This window comes from Gavialis gangeticus, unplaced genomic scaffold, assembly GCF_001723915.1.
Source record: "Gavialis gangeticus isolate Ggan-Ray unplaced genomic scaffold, GavGan_comp1, whole genome shotgun sequence".
Lineage (NCBI taxonomy): Eukaryota > Metazoa > Chordata > Crocodylia > Gavialidae > Gavialis > Gavialis gangeticus.
In genome coordinates, this window is record NW_017728993.1 from 35,091,724 (window position 1) to 35,118,193 (window position 26,470).

The following is a 26,470-nucleotide window of genomic DNA, read 5'->3' on the forward strand; positions in this document are numbered from 1 at the left end:
GGAGAGTATTGGGGACAACTTCCTGGTTCAAGTGCTGGAGCAGCCAACTAGGGGCCATGCTCTTGACCTGCTACTCCTAAACAGGGAAGAATTGGTGGGGAATGTAGTAGTGAGTGGCAACTTAGGCAACAGTGACCACAAGATGGTTAAGTTCAGGATCCTGAGGAAAGGAAGGATGGAGAGCAGCAGAGTAAGGACCCTGGATTTCAGAAAAGCAGACTTCAGCTCACTCAGGAAACTCATGGGCAGGATCCCTGGGAAGCCAGACTGAGGGGGAGAGGAGCCAAGGAGAGCTGGCTGTACTTCAAAAAAGTCTTACTGAGAGTGCAAGAACAAACCATCCCTATGTAGCCCAGGTAACTTGGGTATATACTCCCCTTCTCCAATTGAAGAGGATTGTTAGCTGGCAGGTGTGCTGTGGAGGAACTGCAGACCGCTCAGTTTCCCTCTGTCCCTACAGAACCAGGCCAGGACAGTCAGGGGACTTAACAATATACACATGTATTTACATTAACTTATCACAAGGAAAAGAAACATGGATATAAATATAAGATAAGATATCTAAACAAGTAACGTGAACAATACCCTCTGGGTAAATGACATAAAACCTTATACTAGTGGTACAGGTAAGTCACAGGTAAGTATCTGATCTGAAACAGATAAACCCCCAAAATAAACTTAATCCCAAGGGGAAACCCCAGTGACCTTATGCTTTTCCCAAGCCCTACAAGGGAGCTGGCAACTTTAGGGGGGCCCTCCCAGCGGGAGCTTCACTTTCAGGAGCCCTTATTTAACCAGGGGGGACTCCCCCTCCCCTGTGGGAATCCTCTTTTCCCTGCAACTCACAGCTCCCAGGCCTGGAAGGTGGCCCTCATCCTCTCCACCAAGCTGCTCTCTCACCTGCAGCGGGCTTTGAGGGGGTCGCTGTCCCCTGGAACAGGGATCCTCTATGCAGGGCTTCTGGGGCCTCTTGCTTGGCCCTGTCTACTGCCTCAGTAGCCCAAGCACCGTCTGGCTCTCTGGGCTCAACTTTTTGCTATGCAGCAGAGGCCTGGGCTGCCTTGTGCAGCACCAGGCTCGGTCCACTCCCAGACCCCCCGTGCAGCACCTCCTGCACTGAGCTCCCAGCCTCATTCCAGGGGTTGAGGACCTGAGCTGCCCAAGTGCTCCAAAGGTCCTACTCCGTGCACCGGCCTGTGCACTGTGTCTCTGGCCGCACGCCAGAGGTTGCAGACCTGAGCTGCCTCACGCAGCTCCCAGGGTCTGGACTCCATGTGCCCTGCTGCACACCGAGAGTCTAGCTGCTGGAGCCATCCACCGTTCCCCATTGATGGAAGTCTTCAGGGGTGCTTCTGGGCTACTGCTTCGCCCTGCTGAGAAGCTCTCTACAGGTCTTCTAAGCCCCGCTCCTCTCTTCTCTGTCCTGGATGTGTTCCCTCATGCTGGGCACGCAGCTTTTATACTCTCCCGGGCTCCGCCCTGAAGTCTTCCAGACCTGAGTGTTGCACTCTTCAATCAGGTCTGGTGGTGGCGGGGAGCTCCTCTCCCCCTCCCCTCAGGACTTAACTTCTCTTGCTGCCCCCTGATTGGTGGATGGGCTCCACCAATCAAAACAGCAAGATTTCAAGCCTGGGACTCTGTCCCTCAGACTCAGGAGGTACCAGTCACCCATGGTCCTGTGTTCAGTTTTGGGCCCTCCACTACAGAAAGGGTGTGGAGAGAGTCCAGCAGAAGGCAACAAAAATGGTGAGGGGGGGTTGGGGACATGACTGAGGGAACCGAGCTTGTTTGGGTTAGAGAAGAGGAGACTGAGAGGGGACTTAATAGCAGCCTTCAACTAGCTGAAGGGGGTGGGGTTCATAAGAGGATGGAGCTGGACTGCTCTCAGTGGTGGCAGATAACAGACCAAGGAGCAATTGTCTCAAGTTGCAGCAAGGACAGTTTAGGTTAGATATTAGGAAGGATTTTCTCACTAGGAGGGTAGTAAAACTCTGAAACAGGTTACCCAGAGAGGTGATGAAATCTCCATCCTTGGAGGTTTTCAAAACCTGGCTAGACCAAGCTTTGGCTGGGGGATGGTCCTGCTTTGAGCAGGAGGTTGGACTAGATGACCTCCTGAGGTCCCTTCCAGCCCTTTCAATGGTTCTATGATAGTACATTATTTTCTCTTAGATTTGGAAATGCCCTTAGGTTTAGAAAGACACACATTATGCCCAGTTGATGGCAAAAACAATGTCAACTTTTGTCCCAGGGTAGGACGATTCCACAGAAAGTATGAACTATTTTTCAAACTTTAAATATTAATTTTTCAATTAAAAATAATATATGAAGAAAGTCTCACAACCAAAAAAGACACTGTTTTTTAAAATACATTGAATTATTGCAATAATATTTTCTGATAGTTTCTCTTCAACAGTTATTCTCTGTTAAATGCAACTCTGTCAGAGAGATCTGTTACTACTGCAAACAGGCTCTTACTTCTGCTAGAGTCCATAATCAACTCACAATTGATAACCTTAGTCTCTGTAGAAGCTCAGAATGAAGATTAATAGTTAGCTACTGGTCCCAGCTGTTCACAGTTTGAAAACCTATTTTGCCCAGAGGTTAATTCCAATTCATCTCTTCAGATAAAATGCGGCTGCTTTCTCTAGGTACTCCATTCAGATATCCCCTATGGATAAGCTTTCCATTTGTTGCATTACCCTTCTGTCTGCAACCTTAGAACCATTTCTCATGATGAGAACCACTATCTTCTATCCAGAGGTGCCAGAAAATACTACTAGTGTGTCACAGTCAGTGGAGGTTTCTCCTTCTGCACTGAGGATGTGGAAATTCACCTCTGTGAACACCCTTCATTGTGAATCAAAGGCTTACCATCCAGTTTGTTTCATATTTGTGCCATCTGCTTTCAAACATGTTGCATTGTAACTCCCTGTGCCATTAGTGCAGCCTTTTAGTGTTTTTTATTCTCCCCTTTTCCTGCTGGTTTTATCAGCCAGCTCTCAGGAATTATTTTTTTCCCACCACATGTTTCCAAGGTTTGCCTGGCTTTTCTCGCAAGGCCATGAAAAAAGACTTACAGCCCAAAACAATGAATACGTAAATTCCCCAACTGCTCTCCTCAATTGCAAGACAGGAAACGAAGGAAATGAGTGCAGATTTGACCATACCCATTGGATTGTTGATTCTGGTAGAGGTTGTAGGGCTTGAAAGGCAGGTGAAAAGCAATTGCTCCAGCCTGGAAGGTTGGATTACAAACATATTAGATTGTAGGGCATGAGCAGAATAAGCTATTGTGGATAAATGGTGATGGGACAGTCCTGTTCTAGGGAGGGAAAGACCAGGATTGTGGTATAGTTCATGTTCACAAAGAGACAGCAAAACTGCCAGTACTACAAAAAGCACTTCACAGTGCTGTTGAGAAAGCACACTCATCAGTGGCAGTGATAAGCAGCTAAAAGGGCAGACCCAGCCAGTTCTTATGAGCAAAAAAAAAAAAAGGACTGGTTGACTATACAGGAGCCTGGGAAAGATCAAATTGATGCTCTGAGAGCTGGTGAGGAAGGGCTTGCAAACCAAAATAACATGATGCATAAAAAACTACTGTATTGAATTATCTGTAGCACAATTTCTCTTCTGTGATGAAAGATATCTAATATCCAAGTAAAGCAAATAATTAATAAATCCAGATTTAGTTCTTGCTTTTTGCTTTCCTGGCACTATTCAGGCTCCTACTTTGATGAGTAAACAAGCCAGTAGAAACCTGTAGGCCTATTGCAGTAGACCAACAGTGGCACCCAGTGGTCAGTTGGCATAATTCAACACTAATTCCCAAATAACTTTCAAGAAAAAGTATATTCAATACTAATTTCTTCCAGTCTGAAAGCTGTCAGTCCAACTTATATCTACCTTGTGCTTCTTCACTTCTGCTTTAGGAAAAAGCAGATTTCTTCCTGAAAAAAAATGCATGTTGGCAGTGTATTTCAAAACTAGGTGCTTCACAGTGCTGAGGATGCTACAATTGTTATGGTGCTTTTTTTTATTATTCATTACTGCAAAAACACTTGTCCAAAAAAAAAAAAAAGTCCAAATTTTCAATCATCTATCTGATTTGGGATTATCTCAATTTTTGCACGTCCTACTTGAGGGATGCCAGTGACCAAGGACAAATAATTTAATCATCTCTAAAATAGATATCATCAGGAAATGGCTGTGCAGCCTAAGTCCAAAGAGCAGACTCCAGAAAAAAGGCCCTCCACAATTCTAACAGAACTGTATTCTCTGCAGCCTGCTGCAACAGGACTCATCCATCTTTCTCCTCTAGCTGACTCAGTGTCACTTTAACGCTTACATCTCTTCCACTGCAGCCCAGAACTACAGCACATGTGGCATTCCTGAAATATTGGAAATGGTCATCAGGCTCTGATAAATCTTTCAAGTGAGAAAGATATGGGAAGAGATGTTTACACTGTAGACTGCATGCAGCATTGAGATTTATGTATTTAATTTGCAATAGCCAAATGAAATAGCCATATCTAGAAATATCCATAGGCCATATCAAGGGGCCAGTATCTTACCTTCCAGACCGGTAGACTTGCAAGTTCATATCCAGGCAGGCATCCTACATTCAAGCCCCTGGCCCAGAGACCTGGAAGTGTGGATGCCTCCTGTCAATCTTAGTGAAAAGGCTGAGAAGCAGCATAACGTGGAGATGCTTGAGACAGCTTTAAACAACCTTGCTAATTCCAGAAGCAGTCTAGATACAGCAGCATGGGGCTTCACGTTTCTAAGCAGGAAAAGTAGCTTCTCAGAGCTTCATGCTTATTTACATCACCCCTGACCAGATAACACTGAATATAACATCTGAGGTTCTTTTACTGGACCTCTACCAATATCATATACACATTAACAATTAGTGACAGACAGGCGGGGACAAGACTGAGCTATTCAATGAGATTTTTGCCTTGGTATTCCTGAACAGGGCTCAAGATAAGTCTCCTAATGGGTTCTTAAATGGACATCAGAGGGACACCAGCCCACCAACTGTCGATGCTGACTTGGTGCAGAGTCACTTGGATGGATTGGATGTGTTTAAGTCAGACACTTTCAGTGCAGTTAGAAAATGTGCAAAAATGCCAGTTGTAGCAGCTAGGCAGCAGGCAAATTTGTTGATGATCAGACCTTTTCTATCCAGCAGTAGGTTGCTGTTTCCCCAGACATTTCACATATGACAAGAAAAGGTCATGATTTAATTATTGTTGTTTGTTGTAGATTTATGCAAAAATGCAGAGTAATTTTATAGGCTAATTTTTCTTTTCTCTTTCCACCAAAGCATGCTCCTACAATGTGTAAGGCTCAAATTTAACGTCTATTGAAGTCATTGGAAGATTACCATTGACTTCAATGGGAATTGGATTAGGCCTCCAAAACAACAATTACATGCCTAATTGCATTTTACTACCCACTTCAAAATGCATTCTTTGAAATGCTACTTTGTAAGGGCTGAGAGTTTAGTGTGCTAAACATTGTACCAATGTCTATGGATTTAAATAAATGTTATGAGTGTTATTAACATTCCACATTTATAATAGAAGTGTTCATATTGTATCATTATTCTTAACAGACTTGTTTCCTCTAAGCACCAGAACATTGTCTTTTGGGGATTCACCTAAGCCGAGCGTGTCAAAAATAAGACCCACAGGCCAGATCCAGCACATAGTGTCACTTCATAGATTTCATAAATTTCATAGACATTAGGGCTGGAAGGGACCTCGGAAGACCATCAAGTCCAGCCCCCTCCCCCACCTCGCCGCCTTAGGCAGGAAGTCAGCTGGAATCAAGTGATCTGAACAAGAAAAATTTCCATATGTTTTGTGAAAGAGCCCAGAGTAGGTGCTTGCACCGTCTCTGGGGGGAGTCTGTTCCAGACCCTGGACAAACACACTGTAAAGAACATTTTTCTTACGTCTAGTCTAATTCAGCCTTCCTGGAGTTTATGACCATTAGACGTTGTTATCCCTTGGGGAGCTCTGGTGAACAGCTGTTCTCCCAGGTCCTGATGCACCCCTCTTATATAACTGTAGGCTGCTACCAAGTTCCCCCTGAGCCTTCTCTTTTCCAGACTGAAGAATCCCAAATCCCTTAGCCTCTCCTTGTATGGCCTGCCCTCCAGGCCTTGGATCTTACAAGTGGCTCTCCTTTGGACTCTCTCAAGCTTTTCCACATCCCTCCTGAAGTGGGGGGCCCAAACCTGGGTACAGTACTCTAGCTGCGGCCTCACCAAGGCCTAGTAAAGCAGGAGAATGACACCTCTGGTTTTGCTTGATGCATCGGTAGATGCACACCAGAGTTTGGTTTTCTTTGCCAGCCACAGCACTGCATTGGTAACTCCTATTCATCTTGTGGTCAATCAGGATCCCCAAAACTCTTTCCATCATGGTGCTAATCAGTGTAGCACTGCTAAGCTTGTAAGTATGTTGGGGGTTCCTCCTACTGAAGTGCAGCACCTTACATTGAAGGTCATCTGGTTTTGGTCAGCCCACCTTGAGAGCATGTTCAAGTCGGCTTGTATCCCCAGCCTGTTCTGCGGTGTGACCACCCTCCCCCATAATTTGGTGTCATCCATGAACTTTGCCAGTTCACATCTGACTCCTGACTCCAGATCATTAATGAAGATGTTAAAGAGTACCAACTCAAGTACCAAGCCCTGAGGCTAGAGATCAGTCCAGGATCCCCCTCCACACTCCCACATACCAGATCCAGCACCAGCCAGAGCAAGTGCTGGATCAAGCATGCAGGGAAGGGAGCTCCATGGATCCCCTGCATGCCAGATCTGGCACCTGCTCCAGCCAGCCCAGGACAGACACTGCATGCAATGTCCATCCCAGACCAGTGGGAGCAAGTGCCATGTGCAGCTTGTTTCCTGATCCAGTCAGAGCGGGTATCACATGCAACACAGGCCCAAACCAACCAGAGGATTCAGCATGCCAGGGGAAATCCAGCCCATAGCACCAGCCCTCTGCTGTTCATCTGGCCCTAGGATCAGTCCTGGGTCTTTCATCTGGAGCCAGATGAGTTTTCCATCTCAGGTCTAAGCTACAGACCCTCAGCTGCTGCAACTCAGCTATGTCAGCAGAGCTCCTAGTAGAGATGCAGCATATTATCAACAGAGCTATGTCACTTTCCTAAGTAGGACAAAATAAACTAACAAAAATCACACTTCTATCAGCATACCTAGATCCATACTAGGTTCTTGCTGGCAGAACTATGTAAGCTAGGGGCTATTATCTTTTCACAAAAAAAAACTGGGTAGAGTAGAATAAGCCTTCAAAGTCAAAGACTTTTATTGCCAGCTTGAACTGACTCTGAATTTGTAAGCTAATTCAAGGCTCATGGTAGTAAAGGATAGTGAGTGCTGGTTTCAAAACATGTAGAATACAAGCAAGTGTCGTGATGGACTCTCCCAATAGCCCTGCTAAAGGATTTCACTTATGACCTACAAGGGTCCCTCCCTTTCTACTCTAGTCCTGAGCATCTCCTGATCAACAACTAATAAACTGTGTATTGGTTTGATTGTGGGTGGATTTAGGATGGCAGGATGGGGAGCATGGCCATACCCCCTTCAGCTGTATGGAGCATATGCAATGAAGAGAGCTCACTGAGCATGCACCACACAGCCAAAAGGGGTGTGGCCATGGCCCCGCATTGCGATGGGGGTGCCAGTGAGCCCCCGTTGAAGTTCCACATGTAGTAGTCCAAGGGTGCCAAACATCCATCCCATGGGCCAAACACGGTCCCTGGAGCCATATGATCTAATATGTGGGTCGGTGGACTGACCCTATGCACCAGTCCCTGTCCTGTAAGCTACATGCAGCACACAAGCTGGACCCAGCACCAGATGCCCTGCATGCTGTACAAGAGGCCAGCACAGAGTATCACATGGCCCACATCCCAGATCTTCTGTGCCACATGCAGCACCAGGTCCAGTCTTGCATACCACATGTGGCTTGCACTGGCCCCAGGGCTCACTGTGCAGGTGGCCCTGGGGCCAGCATGGGGTGTGCACTATCCATGGCATATGTGCTGGACCCAGTCCTGCATGTGAGGTTGCATACAGCATCCCAGACTGACCCCTTGTCCAGCTCATGTACCACAGCAGTATGTGCCCTGTGCCAGCCCTAGGGTCTAGCACATGCTGCATGCAGCACCCAAACTGGACCCAGTGCTTCAGGTGCTGTGTAGGGGGCAGTCCAGTTCAGCCCAGCAGCACTCATCTAACCCATGGGGTCAGATAATTTGACATTCCTGTACTTGTGCAGTAGTAATCTCAGTTATTGGGTAATGCTATTAGTGCAAACCCTTGATGAAGAATGTCTTGCATCCAAAAGCTTGCCTAACTTTATTCAAACCATACAGTTGGACCAATAAAAGAATCATCCCAAAAAACCTGCAGAAATCATTGCATTTTCTTAAAGTGCACCTGTATTGATTTTTGAGAAGAGGAGACTAGCAAAGAAAACTGTCCCAAACTACAGTCCACATTTAATAAACTGTTTGAAAATTCACGTGCTTTTTATTATCAAAAAAGTCATGGGGCAGTATTGCAGGTATCGATACAAAGAAATGCAGAAAGCAGATGTATATTCTGTTCATGTTTACTTGCATCTCACAGTGTGCATGTTTTAAAAATAAACTATGGGAGAAAAACACTGCTTAATTCTCTCAGTCTGGTGTATTAGCATAACAATTTGCCTTGATAAAAAAATGTGGATTATTTGATAAGTAAGATGTTACTATGGTGCCAAAGTCAAATATCTGCTTAACCAGTAAGAGACCTGCAGAGCTAGAAACCCAGGTGAAGAAGGCTCAATATGGCATAATAAAAGGTCACTGATAAAAGACGAAATCGGTATGTTAACTATACCGTGTATTGGATAAACCCTCAGACAAACCTGGAATAGCACCAGATATGGGAAGAGCTTCTGATAAATCCCTGGGGAAAGGAAAATGGCTGCAGTAACAGATTCCTTTATGACTGTCAGCCAGGGTATAAGGAATGCTCAGTTGTGTACATGAGCCTTTTCAGACAGTCAAAACAAAAATATAATCCTTCGTCTACAAATATATATATATTCCTTAGCCCTACAGGAGCTACCTAAAAACCCTTCCTCCACAGCCATGCCAATTGGGAGTGCACTATAAATACTCAGCTTACATTACCTTAGACAGAGGAGGACCCCCAAAACCACAACCACAGAATACCACCAACACAGACTGTATCTTAGGAAATGTGATATCACTGAAGATCTATTTTTACCTATGCCAGCTGAATTTTTTTTAATATCTATAAATAGTTGTTATTTTAGAGCCCATTACCGAGCTTTCAGTGCTCCTGTCTTATTTCCATGACAACAGGAAATGCAACCTACAGGAAAGTTGTCAGAACACTCATAATGTTCAGCTCCCGTGACTGAGACTTGCTGATGGCATTTTAAACAACAGGAATCCAAAGATTTTTAGGAACCAGCCTCCATTGCTTTGTCCCTAAATCAAACCAGGAAACACCCTAAGAATGGGCATGCTGTTTCCTAAGATAATGACTTACAAGGAGCTGGCAAATCCTGACATATGCAGTTATATATACAGTGAAACTATGTAGCCATAATATTCATCAGCTGAACTTACCCCTTCTTTGAAATGTGTTTGTTCCTCAGCTAGAACTCATTTCCCTTCCTGCTCTGACTCAGCACAGATCTGCTGACTTTCGTGTATGCTATGAATCCTAAACAGTTTGCCAGGTTCTCAAGCAATGGAACAGGCTGGATATAATAACATTGGCTAATGGACTGAGGGAGATATATTTGTGGCAGGTGAAAGGTCTTTTGTAGCCATTTGTTCATTTTCTTATGTGCTTTTTAAAAAAAGAAAAATATACAAATACCTATGTTACAGTTCTTTTAATCAAACCTAAAAAGCATACACCTATCTTATAACTATGTAGCCATATTGTAGACCCAAACACTTAGGATCTGAAAAGGGAATAGTAATTTGCAATGCTTCAATTTGTTGATATGACAGCAGGTACCTAACACTTTCTGAAAGAAAAAATCAGACCCCTTTCAGGTAACAAGTCACTCACTCAAAAAAAAAGCCACCCTCCAATCACTGGAAAAGAGACATGTTCAGTATTTGTAAATTATGAGATCCAGAATGTATTTTGAAATATTCTTGTTTCCAGAGGCATCTTCAGTAGCAACATACAGGTCAATTGAAAACACAGCTAGAGAAACAGTTGAGGCAAACAGTAGCATCTTTTTCTTGATGGTCAACTTGAAAACCATATGAGCTAATTTTCAGAGGCAAATTCCAAATGAAGACAATTTGTGGGTGCCCAGCAGCAGTGAAAGTCAGGCTGTTATGGTCTTAGTTTTGGTACTAAATGATGGAGACCTCAACATTTGTGAACTCTTTTGAAAGTCTTGGCTTTAATAATGAAAAATAAAGCAGTAACCAGGCCCAATAAATACTAAAACAATGCAGACTTCTCACCCATGACGATGTATTCAAAGGACAAAGTATAAGAAAAATAAGCAACAGCACAGTTAATTTTGGTATTAAAACCATGTCATGACAAAGGATAACTACAGGAAAAAATGTTCTAATAAAAGTGATATTGCTCCACAAAACGACTCGTGTATATATAGCATGCATGAACCCTCACAGATACACACGAGGGATCTTTTCTGCTTGACTATAGGTTTTTTCATCAGTAACAACCTGGAGTTTGTGTAACACATTTTGATTCTTTTAGTGAAAGGTGCCAGCCTAGTAGACATTGAGGGTGAATTCCCCTCTGTATCCACAGAAGAGATGGAGTCTGCATACTAGTATCATTGTCAGCATACCTCGCACCAGCCCTGGAGATAGCACCTTTAGAGGTGAGCGGGCTGTTCAGCTCTGGGCTCCCTAAATGACTTGGGCTCTCTGTTGGGTCTGCCAACAAATATCTTAATTTGTGCTAGCATTGCTAGGACATTGGAACACTTTTAGTCACATTATTTAGTCAATGATCAATAGCATGTAGTCTGTGACATAGATTCATAGATTGCTAGGGGCTGGAAGGGACCTTGCAGATCATCGGGTCCAGTCCCCCTGCACTAGGCAGGAAAAAGACAACTGGGGTCAAGTGACCCAGCAAGGTGACCGTCAAGTCTCCTTTTGAAGATTTCCAAGGTAGGTGACTGCACCACCAATGGAGGGAATTTATTCCACGGTCTGGACACCCTGAACGTGAAGGACTTTTTCCTGGAACTGAGCCTGAGGTGGCCTTCCAGGAGTTTGTATCCATTGTTTCTGGTATTCCCCAGGGGTGCCTTGGTGAACAACTGTTCACTGAGTTCTTGATGTACTACACTCCCCTGATGTAGTGGTAAGCTGCTACCAAGTCCCCTCTCAGCCTTCTCTTCCGGAGGCTGAAGAGGCCCAAGTCCCTCAGCCTCTCCTCGTATGGCTTGTCCTGCAAGTCCCTGATCTTGAGAGGGTCCAGAGAAAAGTCACCCATATGTTTTTCCATGTCTTTGTTGAAGTGCGGCACCCAGAACTTAATGCAGTACTCCAGCTGTGGTCTCACCAGTGCAGAGTACAGTGGAAGTATTACTTCCTTAGTTTTGCATGAGATGCAACAGTTAATGCATGCCAGCATGTTGTTTGCCCTGCTGGCCACAGCATTGCGCTGCCAGCTCATGTTCGTGTGATGGTTGATCACTATCCCCAGGTCTCTTTCGGCCGTGGTGCAAGTCAAATTATCACCACCGAGCCTGTAGGTATGTTGAGGATTGTTTGTCCTCAGATGGAGCACCTTACACTTCTGAGTGTTTAACTTCATCTGGTTCCGGTCCGCCCAACTCTCCAGCCTGACCAGGTCCACCTGTATCTGCAGCCTATCTTCTGGCATGACCACACTCCCCCATAACTTGGTGTCGTCCACAAACTTGGCCAGTGAGTTTTTCACCCCCCCCATCCAAATCATTGATAAAGATGTTGACAAGCACCGGCCCAACCACAGACCTCTAAGGGACACTACTAGCCAACTTCTCGCCAGGATGATACAGATCCGTTCATGAGAACTCTCTGCGTCCCACCATGCATCCAGTTTTCCACCCACTGAACTGTTGAGCAGTTAAGCCAACAATCTGCCAATTTTTCCACAAGGATATTGTGGGGTACTAGATCCAAAGCCTTTTGGAAGTCTAGGTATACAATGTTGACCTTCTCTCCCATGTCCAAGTAGTGAGAGACCTGTTCATAGAAGTAGATGAGATTGGTAAGACAAGACCTACCCGTGACAAAGCCATGCTGGCTGTTGTTCAGAATCTTACCCTCAACAAGCGTATTGCACATAGATTCTCTAGTGAGTTTTTCCAGGATTTTCCCTGGGATGGAGGCTAGGCTGATTAGCCTATAGTTGCCTGGGTCCTCACTCTTTCCCTTCTGGAAGATGGGCACAATGTTGTCTCTCTTCCAATCCTCAGGGATCTCCCCTGTGCACCACCATCATGTGTGAGACTCTGGTCTTCCACAACCAATTTCTGTCCAGCATAAGCAGACATAGATCCCACTGACTTCAACAGATGCTGCCGTATATCACACCAGGACAGAACATGATCCCCCTAAGTCTAAAAGAGGGCTCCACTTGGGTCTAAGTTTAGCAAACACAAACTAGCAGTCCTAAGCCAGGGAACACACTCATTGTAGTGTAAGTTGGCAGTCCCTGCCTGTAAAGAGAGTTTCTGAATTTATTTCTCCCAAACTGCCTGTTCTCTATGCGATAGAGTGAGCTTAGCAACAGAACAGTAAAGAGCTTGCAGGCTCTGCACTGGCCAGTTTACAGTGCTGCCTGTGTGCCTCATCTTTTATGAGAATTCACCAACTGCCCTCCTCCCAGTGAGGTTTAGAATAAAACCTATGGCAGAAGTGAATGCCTAGCTCTTGAGAGATTTACTTATCCATGTCCTTGGCTCTGCAGGTAGAAGCCTAACTGGAATTCAGCTCAGGTGAGAACTCCTCACTTCTGCCATACACAGCTGTACGCAGCACCTTCCTCCAAACAGGGTGTGTGTTACTGTCATAACTGGGCAGAGAGTGCTAAAAGCCATGTGCCAAAGCTGCAGCAATGTATATTTTTGTCCAATTTGGATACTATTTGAACAACTCATTGAAAATATAAATGACTAAATATTATTATAGCAGCCCCTAGTGGCAAATAAGGTAGTTGAATTTTCAAGTCACTTTGTATTATAGGCTCTGGTCTGACTACCACTGACTTCAGCAATGTAGGATTTCCCCCACTGAGGGTGAAAGAAAGGTGGATCTATTAGTTCATTTTAAAGGCAGAAAGTAAGCAAACAATGGAACAAAGGCACAGCTTTTACCTGCTTATATCCTTCAACATTTCTCACCTTTACTTTTCCACAATTTCTTTGTGCTTGAGTGTGAAGACTTTTGATTTGTAAAGCTAAACAAGTATGAGAGGTTCATGCACAGGCCATACAAACAGAAACTCTTTGTACCCTCTTTTCCCTGTGCACCTGCGTCAGAGCCATTCACAGCCTGGCCACTTGTAAAGGACCTAATTTTGCTCCCTCTGAAGTCAATGCATTGAGTCTGAATCATCAGCACCTTTATCCTAAATCTGATTTTATGCACAGCAGCATTATTAGCTCAAGCAATGCTTTGACTTAAGTTTACTGCTTTGGCCAGTGAAACTATCCTGCATAACTCATCTATAAAACAAACTCTGGAAAATAGATTTAGTGAAGTTATTTCTCATTTCCATTTTGCTGTAGACATTCCATTACCAAGGGCACAGGGCAATCTTCTCCAGGATCATTATCACTTTCTGTCATTCACATTTTACTAAAACACATTTCCCACTGGAATTTGGAGGTAACAGCTTTCTCAGCTGTCAGCAGACTGCCTTTCAGGTGAATACTTTTCAAATGCTCTGCTGTGTGGAATCTCTAATAGTGCTAATGGACCTGATGCATCACAGTCTCCCACAGGAAGTGGTAGAAGACACATTAACACTGTAATTTAAAACTCCACTGGACAAAGTACTCCAGAACATATTGGTGGGAGCAACCCTCCTCCATTAGCTGATGGAAAAAGCCTGGCTGGCCTAATAACTCTTTTCCTAGTCTGCTTTTCATGGGATGCATATTCCCAAAAAACAGAAATGCACAAAGGAGAACAAAATGAACCCAAGTCATTGCACTGAGCTGCAGTCTATCCTCTGCACCACCAGCTGCTTGGGGTTGGGGAGTGGAGCTGTGGCAGAACCAGTGAGTAAGGGGCAGGGGAAAAAAAGCCAGAACTTCTTGTGCAATGATAGACACATAAGCCCTCTGCTCCCTTCCCACACACTGCCTCATACAGTCTGGCTGTCAGCCTACAACCTCTGGACCCATTTGTGGCAGTCAAAGAGCGCAGAGAGATAATGCTTTCCAAGAAGCATTATATCTACATCTCATTTTCATCCCCTACTTTTTATCATTGCTTTCAGGATTGGGCTATAAGATCTTCTATGGAGGAGACAATGGTTGCTGTGCAGACAGAGAAATTTCCTGCATAACATTCACCCTTCACTTCCAGGACTTTACTTGTGACTTCTCCTCATTTCATCCCACCTAAACCAGCAAGGACAGGTGAGAAACACGAGGGCTTAAATAGCAGATTATTCCCTCCACTCTCTGGTCCTGAAGGGATGAGCCATTACTCCCGGTTTAAGGATGCTGCCTTTATTGTCATGGCAATCACAGATATACCCAGATCTCTTCACTGGGGCTTGTAGTAATACTTTTGTGAATCACAGAAAGAAGAAGCCTCTATAATAAGTTACCTATCGTAGAGGCTTCTCTTTAATAAGCAAAATGACAGAGATATGCTACAAACTATGAAGCCTTATGCATACTCAAGTTTACTTATTATTAACCAAAGGTTTGCTACATATTTTAAATATAGGTTTCATAGTTTCATAGTTTCTAGGGTCGGAAGGGACCTGAGCAGATCATCTAGTCCGACCCCCTGCCATGGCAGGAAGAGCACTGGGGTCAAATGACCCCAGTAAGGTGGTCGTCCAACCGCCTCTTAAACCCCCCCAGGGTGGGAGCCTGCCCCACCTCACTTGGAAGCTGGTTCCAGACTCTAGCTGCCCTGACCATGAAGTAGCGCCTCCTGATGTCCAACTTAAACCTTCCCTCCGCCAGCTTGTGACCGTTGTTCCTGGTTATTCATTCTGTTCAGAAAAGCTCTTGAGGAGAATGTTGACTGAGGTGGATGTGCATATATAGCATACAGTGCGTGGTTTATGGTTTTGAGGTGATGTTTAATTTATAGACTAGGAGCCTTTAGCTGTATTTAAAAAATATGAATAACTAATATTTCTACATTTTGTACTAGTAATTACATAGCACCTATTTTCATAATGCTTTTTCCTTAGGACAAAAAAAGTGACATGGAACAAAGAGCCAGAGCTTGGTTTTTCATTAAAACATCAGCTGCTACTAATGGCCCTTGATAACCAATCATGCCTGTCTATTTTAATGCTGGCCTTGATACAGAGCTGCAAGGGAGTGTTTCTTGCTCTAGAGCAGTTGCTATTAGAGTGATTTAAAAGGGATTTGAACAAGTAGGGCAAACTTTATATATAGCATAAATCCATGAGCCTTTCTCCAGTTTTTCCAGAGATATTGTTTCTGTTGCTAACCATAAATATTAACACTTAAACCGGGATGGTTTATCCCTCATGTGGTCTTCCTGATAGCAATGCAGTAATACTTTTCAGATATTTAGCATCCTTCATCCAAAGCTCAGCCTGCTTCAGAAAGGATAGTTCATGTAGCCTTTTACTCAGGGCCGTCCAACTTCAGCCCCCAAAGCCATACACCAGACAGCCCCTCTGTGAACCTCCCCATGACCTGTGGCTGGTGGCTCACCACAGTATCACCATTGATGATGCACAACCTGCACCCTCCTCCTCCTCTGAGCTTTGGGATGGCAGCTACAGGGCTCACAGGCTACAAGTTAACCCACAAGCTACCAGCTGGATAGCCCTGCATTAACCCTTGAAAAGCAGTTCATACTCTATTTGGCAGATGAGGAAAGTGAAGTAGCAAAAGAGGTGGAATGACTGGCGCAAAGATCAATGTAACTAGACACAGAATTCAGGAGCTGTGGCTCTGAGCTCCCATGAAATTTCTACCAGCCTATTTTTCTCCTGTTTGATCCTGCAAAAATAGAATAGAATAGAATATGCCTAGGGCGGTGGGGGAAATTTCATTCATCAGGCAGGTATCTGCAGTGGTAATTCAAAGAATCAACTTATGAAAATGGAGAGCTGGAAGGTGCCTCATGAAATCACTGAGCATGTCTACACCACCCCTGACAGATATTTATCTAATCTATTCTTAAAAACCTCTAACGAACAGGTTTCCATTAACTTCCCCATGGATCCTGTTCCAGTGCTTAATAATTGTTATAGTTACAAAGTCTTTCCCACATGGCCTCCTTCATCTTTGCTGAAAGTTAAGTAGATTTCTTCTTTCTGTTGTCACAAGTAAACGTGGAGAGCAATTAATCACCATCCTCTTACAAGCAATCTTTTATATATTCAGCCTCTTATGTCACCCTTTTATCTTTTCATTTCTAGACTCAGCAAATCCAGTTCTTCCACCTTCTCCTTCTACAGGCGTTATAAGTCTTTTACCATTCCTGTTGCTCTCTTACTGGATTCTTTCAGTTCATCTCACTTCTTGCTTAAAGTGGAGTGCCTGAAGTCCAGATTCATTATTGTAGCTGAGCCTTCAGCAACATCAAGTACAACAGTACAGTTGTCACCCTCCCACCAGGATCTTGAGACAACAGTTTTGTTAATCCCTCCAAGAAAAAGAGCTGCCTTTTTGCAGCAACACCACATTGATGACATATTTAAATTTGTGCTCTGCCATAATCCCCCAATTCTTTTCTGTCACACCATGCCAGCTCACTGTCCCCTCTTTTGTATTTCTCCTTTTTTGCACAGCACCTTGCACTTGTCTATTCTGAATTTATTCTTGGTGATTTTGGACTCTCTCCAAATTATCAAGAACAGTTTTGAATTCTGATCCTGTCCTCCAAAATACTTCTTGTGTGGTATCATCTTGTGACTGGATGTGCCGTAGGGCTGCCGTACCCCCTCTACCACACCCCCCCCGCCTTGATGGATGCCTTAGTCCTGTCCAGCCTTTGCTCCCACCTCTCAGGTGTCCTGATGTTTCACCTACCATGCGTTGATATTGCTAGTGAAAAGCAGAGGCTGCCCTTCAGAGGTTAGTGAGTCCTAGGTGCTCTTCCTAGTCCTTCCTTTACTACTCTGTGGGGTTGACTTGGGGCTCTGACCCTGACATGCAGAGTCTGTCTCTTTTTTGCCCCTGACTAACACTGGGCCACTCAGGTCCCTACCCTTGTCTGGGCTTCAATCTATTCAGCCTTAGCCCCTTTTCCTTCAGCTGAAGTCCCTTAGTCCAGATCCACTGACTTCAGCCCCAGCAGTCTGGGTCGCAGCCTTGCTGCAGAGGATACCTGCCAGGTACCCTGCACATGGCCTCCTCCACCCCTACAGGTACTTCCAGTCCTCTGGGTCTCAGCACATGTACACAAGCGTAGACACCAGCACAACAGAAATATAAGCAAACTGCTTTCACAGAGTTCTTCCTTGCTGTCAGTCAGTACCTACCACAAGCTATAAGTCCCAGTGCTAGGCACACTCTCACCCTTGTGGGTACCTTGGGTATCCCTGTGCACTGCTTTCTATAGTCAGCTGCCCTGGAGAGTGCCTCTCCCCATGGCATACAGGGTCTGACTGCCTCCTCTGGCTCAAGCCCGGGTTTATATGCCTTGAAGCCCCACCCCCTTTCTGTCATGTGGCCTTTGCCAGCCACACACAGGGGTCTTACCCTCTTTATTAAGGGCCAGCCTCCAGTCCTGCTGCTGGGGCTTCACACAGCCAACTTAGCTTGCTGTCTTCTCTTAACACAGTAGTCACTAACCGGTGGGACTCGATCCACCGGTAGATCTCGGAGCCTCTTGGAGTCAATCCCAGGTTGGGGTCGGGGGGCTGAGTGCCCGCAGGTATGGACGCGCATGTCCCAGCCCAGCAGGTCAGTCCTTAGGGGAGGAAAGGGGCAGGGGCTAGATCGAGGCCCCCATGGTGAGGGACAGTGCTGCAGAAGCAGGAGCAGGGGTAAACTGAGTGGAGCCCCAGCCAGGTGAGACTTATCTGCTGGGGACATGTGCCCCCCAAATAATTTTTCTCCCTCTACCTCAATCTGCCCCCCCCCTTCCCTCCCCACAGACTTACCTGATGGGAGCAGGGGGAGACGGCGGCACATGGTAGATCTTGAGTTGCTTTTAACTGCCAAAGATGATCTCCTGCTTAAAAAGGCTGGAGACCACTGTCTTAAAGTGATAGGAGACTTTGGCTCCCAGTTACAGTTCCTTCACCTCCCCTCCTGCTATGCCCGAGTAACAGGATTTGGGTTCCCTGTTACACACCTGCAAACTCTTTTAGTGCATCCTATATACCATTATCTAAATCATCAATCAAAATACTGATGGAACTAGGTCCAGGACAGAGCTCTGCACTCTCCAAGTTTGACAGTGAATCACTGAGAACTTCTCTGTGTGATATTCTGCAACCACTTGTGCACCCACCTAATAGTGATTTCATCTAGACTTTCTTTCCCCAGTTTACTTATGAGAATGTCATGTGGGACCATACTGAAATCAAGATACAACACAGAACTCAAGTATGTCTGCATAAAATAAATGTGAAGAATATACTTTACCATCAACTTTTCTCTTGGAAACATCATATCATCTGTTCTGGATTTCCATGAGTAGTTATCAGCATCTTTGGAGGTCACTTTTCAGTAAAATCAACACAAAAGGTCTCTTTTCTTTATTATACTCACAAGCCTATTGGGAACACATAAAATCTTTCCTGTAAGACTGAGCAAAATTCCTAAATTCACAAAACTTCAAAAAGCTGCTTTCCCGTAAAGCAGATTGGAAAGTTGTTTATGGACAGAAGAGAATCAGAATTCATCAGGAGATCTGAAGCCTATAGCCGCAGGCTATTACAGAATAATACTGTAATCACTCAGTGGCTCAGCAAAATGTTCAGCTCTAATTATACAGATGGTGTGCTAATTCACCGGACAGTATAAACACTGTAGAGACCAAGACTTTCACAGAGATTTTTTTTTGGGGGGGGGGTTCTATAAGCTTAGGAGAGAACCTTAAGAGTGGAAGCAGTGTCCAGGCTCAACCACAGACTTATCAATGGAAGAGATAAATAGTTAGATTCCACTTACGATGTGCATTAAGTCATCTTATGAGAGCTGAATTAGAGCTTACTTATGAGAATGTTGTGTGGGACCATATTGAAATCAAGATAAATGTTTGTACAATGTCAAATGTGCTTTTGGCTCCATAGCTACTGCACAGAGATGTTAGTTATCCAAGAAACTGCTCCCACCTGTGGAAATACTTCTTGGAGGGGGACCAATTCTGGGTCCCCCAACTTGGCGCCCAGAGTGGGAGCCCCTCTTGCCCACCTCTAGTTATGCTACTGGTTAATGCCTTCCTCGGTTTTCTCCCAGGTGCAGAAGGGTGATATGCTAGAGGAAATGCAAGGCCTTCCCATACTACAGTCCTGCAGAGACAATTCTCTCCACCCTGTAGCTACACATTTGCCGTTTATTCACTGGAAACCTGGTCTCCATCCAGCTAATCAAATCTTGAAAAGCCACTCACTTTTCATGCTATCAGCATGAAAACCTACACCAGCAATCTTGCATCTTGTCTTGCTGCAAGTGATGAGACAGGGCTCCTGCAGAGGTTTACAGAACGTAGCCATGACGGCTGCATAGAACGGCCTGTGGGCTCCAAGCAGCGGTCAGACAGTTCTCCCAGTTACATCCTTCATGGCTTAGTGAATAAATAGAGTTAATCTGCTGCTGAACATTTGCTACCTCTCCTCAGGTGAACCGGTGAAGAACACACTACCCAATTAACCTCTCTTTGAGGTAAACATGTGGAGTGACTAAATTGCCAGTGCTCAGCAGCTAACTCCCTTAATCTTAATTCTGGTGAAGCTATGAGCAGCAGGAGCAACATTTGTATTATAGACCTGACCTGTGCTCATGTCAGGGATGGAACGCCCTCTGAAATGAGTCAATTGGATCTGTATCCAGAAGGACTTCAGGGTAACACACAGCTCTTGATTTCAGGCAAATGACGAGTAATAAAAGAAAAAGACCACACCTGTCAAACAGGCCGAACAGCTTCTAAACTGAATATTTTTCCAGTTCTCTTTGCGACGTCAGCAGCTCATTAACTATTGTCATGAACACAAAAGCAGCACAAACCTGCGACTGCCTGCCCTACCTGAAAGCTTAATCAATTTTAAATTAGTAGAATGAATGCTCTGACCTGCAATTTATCATCTTTTGTGCTGTTAGCTGGACTAATCTGTTTTGCCAAATCACAAGGTTTTAAATAGTTCTTGTTATGGGAACCTTATCAACAACTATCGCATCTCCCATTTTTTCTGCCGCCTCCTCCCACTGAAAGTTTGACAACTTAGAGGGATTTGTAAAAGGGAGCCTCCAAACTAAAAGATGTTGGTAAAGACAGAAGAAAAGATTTGCACCTCTCAGGAAAGCTTCAAGGCTATTACAGCTTGGCATCCCCCCAGTTGCATGAAAGAGCAGCAGGGGGCATCAGACACTCAAGGCAGGGCATTAGAAAGCTGAATGAGCAGTGATGGTTCCCTGCCTTTGAAAAGACAAAGACTCAGCCTGAAAGATGCTCGCAGAGGTGGGGCTGGGTGAACCATAATGAGCCCAGTGTACTGTAAAGGGAACATTCTGTATTAATACTATTGGCAAAGGAAGACAACTCCTTTAGGCCTCCCCTGAGTGAACACATATTTCTCTGCTCCCTCAGAGTTTTTACCTCCTCAAATGCTCTCATTTTTGTTGTCTATGAAGAAACCATTCCTATCGATGCGGATCATAATGTAACAGTGCACCTGCAGGGGATTCTATTGACAATGAAGACTTTGGTGCCATTTGAGGCCAAGAATGTTACGGGGATGGAGAAGAGGCGGGAAGGAGGAGAGGGGGAAGAGGAAGGGTAGCCCCTAACAATTGGAGTTTTATTTCATACTCATTCATTCATCTATAGGGTCACTCGACCATCTTCAAGTACCACCGGGTTGTAACCACGAACTTTCCAGATCACCATCTCTGCTCTTTTCAGGTATAGAGAGAAATGCCTGTTGAGACCTTAGGCACACCCTTTCTTCATATGGCATAAGTGCATTGCTTTAGCTTTCAGTTTTACTCCTTAAATAGGCGTTTGCCTATTGCCCAGGGAAACCTGGTAACTGCATGTGTAACTGAGCTACATGCACCTACAAATGCTACTATAGTTGGCAGGTTTAGTTGTTCTAATAAAAAACATCTACCCAGAACCTTGTCTGACTATAGTTGGCATGCACAAATGTATGCAGACACAAAGTCATACCACACAAAATCTATGCTAGCAAGTTTGGAAGCAATTTTGAAAATGATAGGTCTATAATTGGTAACATACTTTGGCATAATTTGGAATAAAAGCACTATGCAGGTGAAAGAAATGAGTGAGATTCCAAAATGATTGAAGTCCTCATGTTCATTAGCATCAGGTCATGGTAAGAATAACTTTTGTAGTTGCAGAGGTATAACACAGTACATTAGTGCATGTGATCCCTTATCTTGACAGGTTGGTGGTGGAGCGACAACAGCAGCAAACTGAGATACAGTCTGAGGCCAGTTACCAGCGCTTCCAGTGACCACCTGTGACACCTGGATCAAAACACTGAACTCCTCAGCACCTCAGTCCCCTATTTGTGAAGGGCTGGTATTATATCTCTATCTTACCAAAGTGTTCTGAGGAAAAAATGCATTAAGGTTTGTGAAGGGCTCAGCTACTGAGATGAGAAGCCCTTTTACACAGCCAGGCAGATAGGTGAGTTACTTGGGAAATGAAGATGCACAGTGCAGCTGTATATAAGGACACGTCAACTGCTGTTTAATGGGAAAGCAAGGCTGTGATACTCACAGGAGAAACACAATCCACCAAATGACTACTATTAATTCAATAGCTGACTCCAAGGAAATTTTCATAATGACCCAATTAGTACAAAAGGGGTATTATTTAATTTTCTCATTTCAAGTATTACTCATACTAATGTGTGTCATTACTAGCATCATTATCAGCTGCATTTTTTTGCCACCAAATTACTACAAATAAATTGGCTCTGAGAGTTGCCTCATTCATTAGATATACTTACAATTTATTTTTGACGGGATATACTCTCACCTTCGTTCTGTAGATTTTATGATGTGTGTTATTCAAATAATCTAAACATGCAGTTAGGTTAGAACATTAGGTTATAATATTATACAAAAATAGTTTTTCTGTCATGTTTATAAAATGTACAGAGACTGGGTAATATTCATCCAGGTGTAATTCCAGCAAAGTCAATGGAGCTACAACAAGGATAGGTTTGGCACCATCAATACCTTTTATTCCTGTGTGCTGGGAACTGGGGAAAAAAATCTTAGACAGAATTTATACAAGGGATATATATTTAGATTTCAGGATTAAACAAGGTCTATTCTACTGTTTATATGAAAAATAAGCAAATAATTGTATTTACAAATACAGAAACATTTATGCAGCAGTAAAAATTTTCTGCAGCAGTAAAAACAGAACTGTTACAAACAGCAGTGTTCCTGTGCTTCTTTCCAAAGAAAGTTTTATTGTAACAAGTACTTCCCTTATCTTTACCACCATCAAGTTTTACAACCTTGGACATTTTCTAGGAAAAGCTACCTTACACATTTCACAATTGTAATACTATCAGCCAGCAACAGATTTTGCTGCTGGAATCATGTTAGGTAGTGGATCCAAAAGTGGATTGAGCAGACCACATAAATCAGGGATCCTAGTTTTCTCTGTTTAAAAGTTGCAGGTTCTTTGATTAAAACCCACAAAATCCATCACTCCCAACCAACAGTCCCCCCCCCCACACACACACACACACCTCTGCCGGTGCCCCTTACTCCACCTGCAGCCCCCAGCTACCCCCAGCCCTGCCGGAGGGGCCCCCAGCTGCCATGGCTACAGGGCCAAGGACCCAGATCCACAGCCCCTGCCCCGCACAGTGGCGCCTGAGTCCTGGAGTGTGGAGCCCGGCTCCCCCTCCCCTGTGGGTGGCATGACCGGAGCAGATCGAGGGGGTGGCAGATACAGGCTGCCTGCTGCATGTTCCGGTATGGGGGAGGCTGGCTCCCCACCACTGTGCACACTCCTGGGGTGGGGCATGGGAGACGCATGCCTCCCAGATTTGTGCATGGGGCAGGGGCATATGTGGGCTGCCCACTTCAGGCTTCCTGATCTGCTGCCCTTCCCCTGGGGCCTCTGTGGCCCAGCAAGCAGGGTCCAGTGTGTCAGGGCAGAGCGGGGCTGGGCACTGCCACTGCAAGCCCCACGCCATTATGGTGAGGTGCCCTCTGTGCCACTGCTGCCAGCTGGGCAGAGTGCACCTCACTATGGCATTTCAGGGCTCACAGTGGTGGCATTGAGCTTCCCCACCTGGCCCTGCTCTGCCCTGCTGTACTGGGTCCTGCCTGCTGGGCCAGATGCCCTGGGGGCATGGTGGTGGGGCAGGGAGGCTGAGCCTGCAGCAGGAAGCCTTCCCCTGCCCCACACACAAATCTGGGGGGCATATGCCCCCCATGCTGCCCCAGCAGTATGCACAGAGGCAGGGAGTCAACCCCACTGCTGCAGGCCCCCAACAAGCCTCCCACAGCTCTGTCTCACTCCCTGCCCAGGCCCTGCAGCGTGCGTTCCAGACCCAGGCCCCAAGACCCTGCACCTCCCCGGCTGGGCAGCAGTCCCACCCCAGCCCTGCCCAACTCCCTCCCCACCTCACTATGGGGGTTTCAAATCCCCCCACCCTGACTTACCTGCAGGAGCTACTCTCCAGGCTGCCTGCAGCCATATGTATGTGTACGTGCGCACATGCACATGGCACCCCCCTGCCTGACCTCCCTCCTCCCACTCCCCCCAGCCCCTTGTAGGTTGGAATTCTACAAGCTTGCATGGGGAAACCCACTATTTCCCACGGTTTTCCCCTTAAAAGGAGAAAATCCAGGTTTTACCACATTTTACCATGGCAAATGGAAAACCTGGATCCCTGCTATCACCACATAACATTCACAGATAACATTGTGTAAGTGTCAGTTGGAGCTTCTAAATCAAACTGGCCTGACCTAAGTACCGTTGCGTCAATCTAACCTCCCAGGTTCCTGAAAGCCCCACCTGCTTCAACCTCTTCTATAGAATCGAGACAGACACGTGACAGAACAAAAATCTGCAATAGCAATGCATTGTGTGGGAAAAATATATATTGTAGGTCAACTACAACATCTTATAGGTCAACTAGCCAAGGAACATCCCCATGATGGGGATGATCCAGGCCTTGATCCAGCCCACTGATTATTACCCCATGGTCCTAATCCATGTGGGTACCAATGATGCAGCCAGGAGAACCCCTGATCACCTGATGGCAGACTACCATGCTCCGGGGGGGTGCTGAGGGAGACAGGGCACTGGTGGTATTCTCTTCTGTCCTACCAGTGAGCAGATGTGGAAGATGACACGAGACCTACATCAGGGAGACCAACTGGCGGCTTCAGGAATGGTGTCTCGAGGTGGGCTTTGGCTTCCTAGACAACAACGTGCACATCAAGACGAGAGACATGCTCAGGTGGGATGGGCTTCACCTTTCCCGTAAAGGTAAGCGTGTGTTCTCTTCTAGGTTGGCGGATCTCCTCTGGTGAGTTTTAAACTAGGCTCATCGGGGGAAGGGGAGGATGAGGGCAGAGGAAGCCTTGGACCACTAATCCAAGCATCACCCACAAGAGCAGCCCAGCCTAGACCAACGACGAGCAGTACAAATACCCAGGTAAGCAACAGGGGCCAGGGAAGTACTGAGAGTAAGGGGCCAGTAAACACATCTTCAGGAGGCTTCAAATGCCTCTACACAAATGCTCATAGTATGGGGAACAAGCAGGAGGAACTTACCCTCCTGCTAGCTGACACCAACCCAGACATTGTGGGGCTCACAGAAACATGGTGGAACCCAACGCATGACTGAGCGGTGAATATCAAGGGTTATAGGCTGTACAGGAAGGACAGGACAGGGAGGAGAGGTGGGGGTGTGGCGCTCTACGTCAAGGAGGAATACACCTCCTCAATGAGTAGCACTGGGTCAGAGGAGGGGCAGACTGAAGTGCTCTGGGTTAGACTACAAGGAACCCAAGGGGAAAGGGACTTAATGATGGGGGTCTACTACAAACTACCGAACCAAGAGGAAGAGCTAGATCATCACCTGCTGGAATTCACCATCCAGTGCAAGGTGGCAAAGGCCTGCAGCAAGGCAGCAGCCCTGGACTTCAGGAGGGAAGATTTCAATGAGCTAAGGAGAATAGTCAGGGGCACTCAGGTCCCAGAGAGAAGAGGAGTTGGGGTCCAAGAAAAGCGGTCATTCCTTAAGGAGACGATCCTCCAAGCCCAAAGGGAGGTAATCCCAATGCAGATCAAAAGGGGCAAGAGGGCGCAAAAGCCCCCATGGCTCACCAAAAGCACACAGGAACGTCTCCTGGCTAAAAGGGAGGTGTACACCCAATGGAAGGGAGAAGCCATCACCAGTGAGGACTATACCGTGGTTGCTCAGGGCTTCAGGGGGGCAGTCAGGAAGGCCAAGGCAGAGATGGAACTGGAACTAGCAACCCAGGTCTAGGACAACAAGAAGTCCTTTTTTAAATACATAGCGGGTAAAAAGAAGGTACCCAGTAACATGGGGCCTCTGCAAGACATGCTAGGAAATCTGGTCATCGCACCAGATGACAAAGCTAATCTATGTAACAACTTCTTTGCCTCCATTTTCCTGAGCAGGGACCGGGTCACCCCCCCACCAGGACCTCCGTAGGCCTCAGGGGAGGCGCACCCAGACCTAGGGTCAGTGAGGATCTAGTCAGGGAACTTCTGGAGGGACTGGACATATTTAAATCAGCTGGTCCGGACGATCTCCACCCCAAAGTGCTGAGGGAATTAGCAGAGGTCATTAAGGGACCCCTGGCACAGCTTTACGAGCACTCGTGGTGCTCTGGTGTGGTGCCAGAGGACTGGAAAAGGGCCAATGTGGTTCCCATTTTCAAAAAAGGAAGGAAGAAGGACTCAGAAAACTATAGGCCAGTTAGTCTTACCTCGATCCTGGGGAAGCTTTTTGAGAGAATTATCATAGCGCATGTCCACG

The 26,470-nt window shown here is 45.6% G+C and overlaps 1 long non-coding RNA gene across 1 annotated transcript; it reads left to right on the forward strand.

Annotated features, from left to right (window-relative positions):
* Window positions 1-14,499: 14,499 nt before the first annotated feature.
* LOC109286793 lies at window positions 14,500-22,640 on the forward strand. Its single transcript, XR_002094683.1, has 2 exons — window positions 14,500-14,702; window positions 19,698-22,640. It is a non-coding gene; the product is annotated as an uncharacterized LOC109286793 (long non-coding RNA).
* Window positions 22,641-26,470: the final 3,830 nt, after the last annotated feature.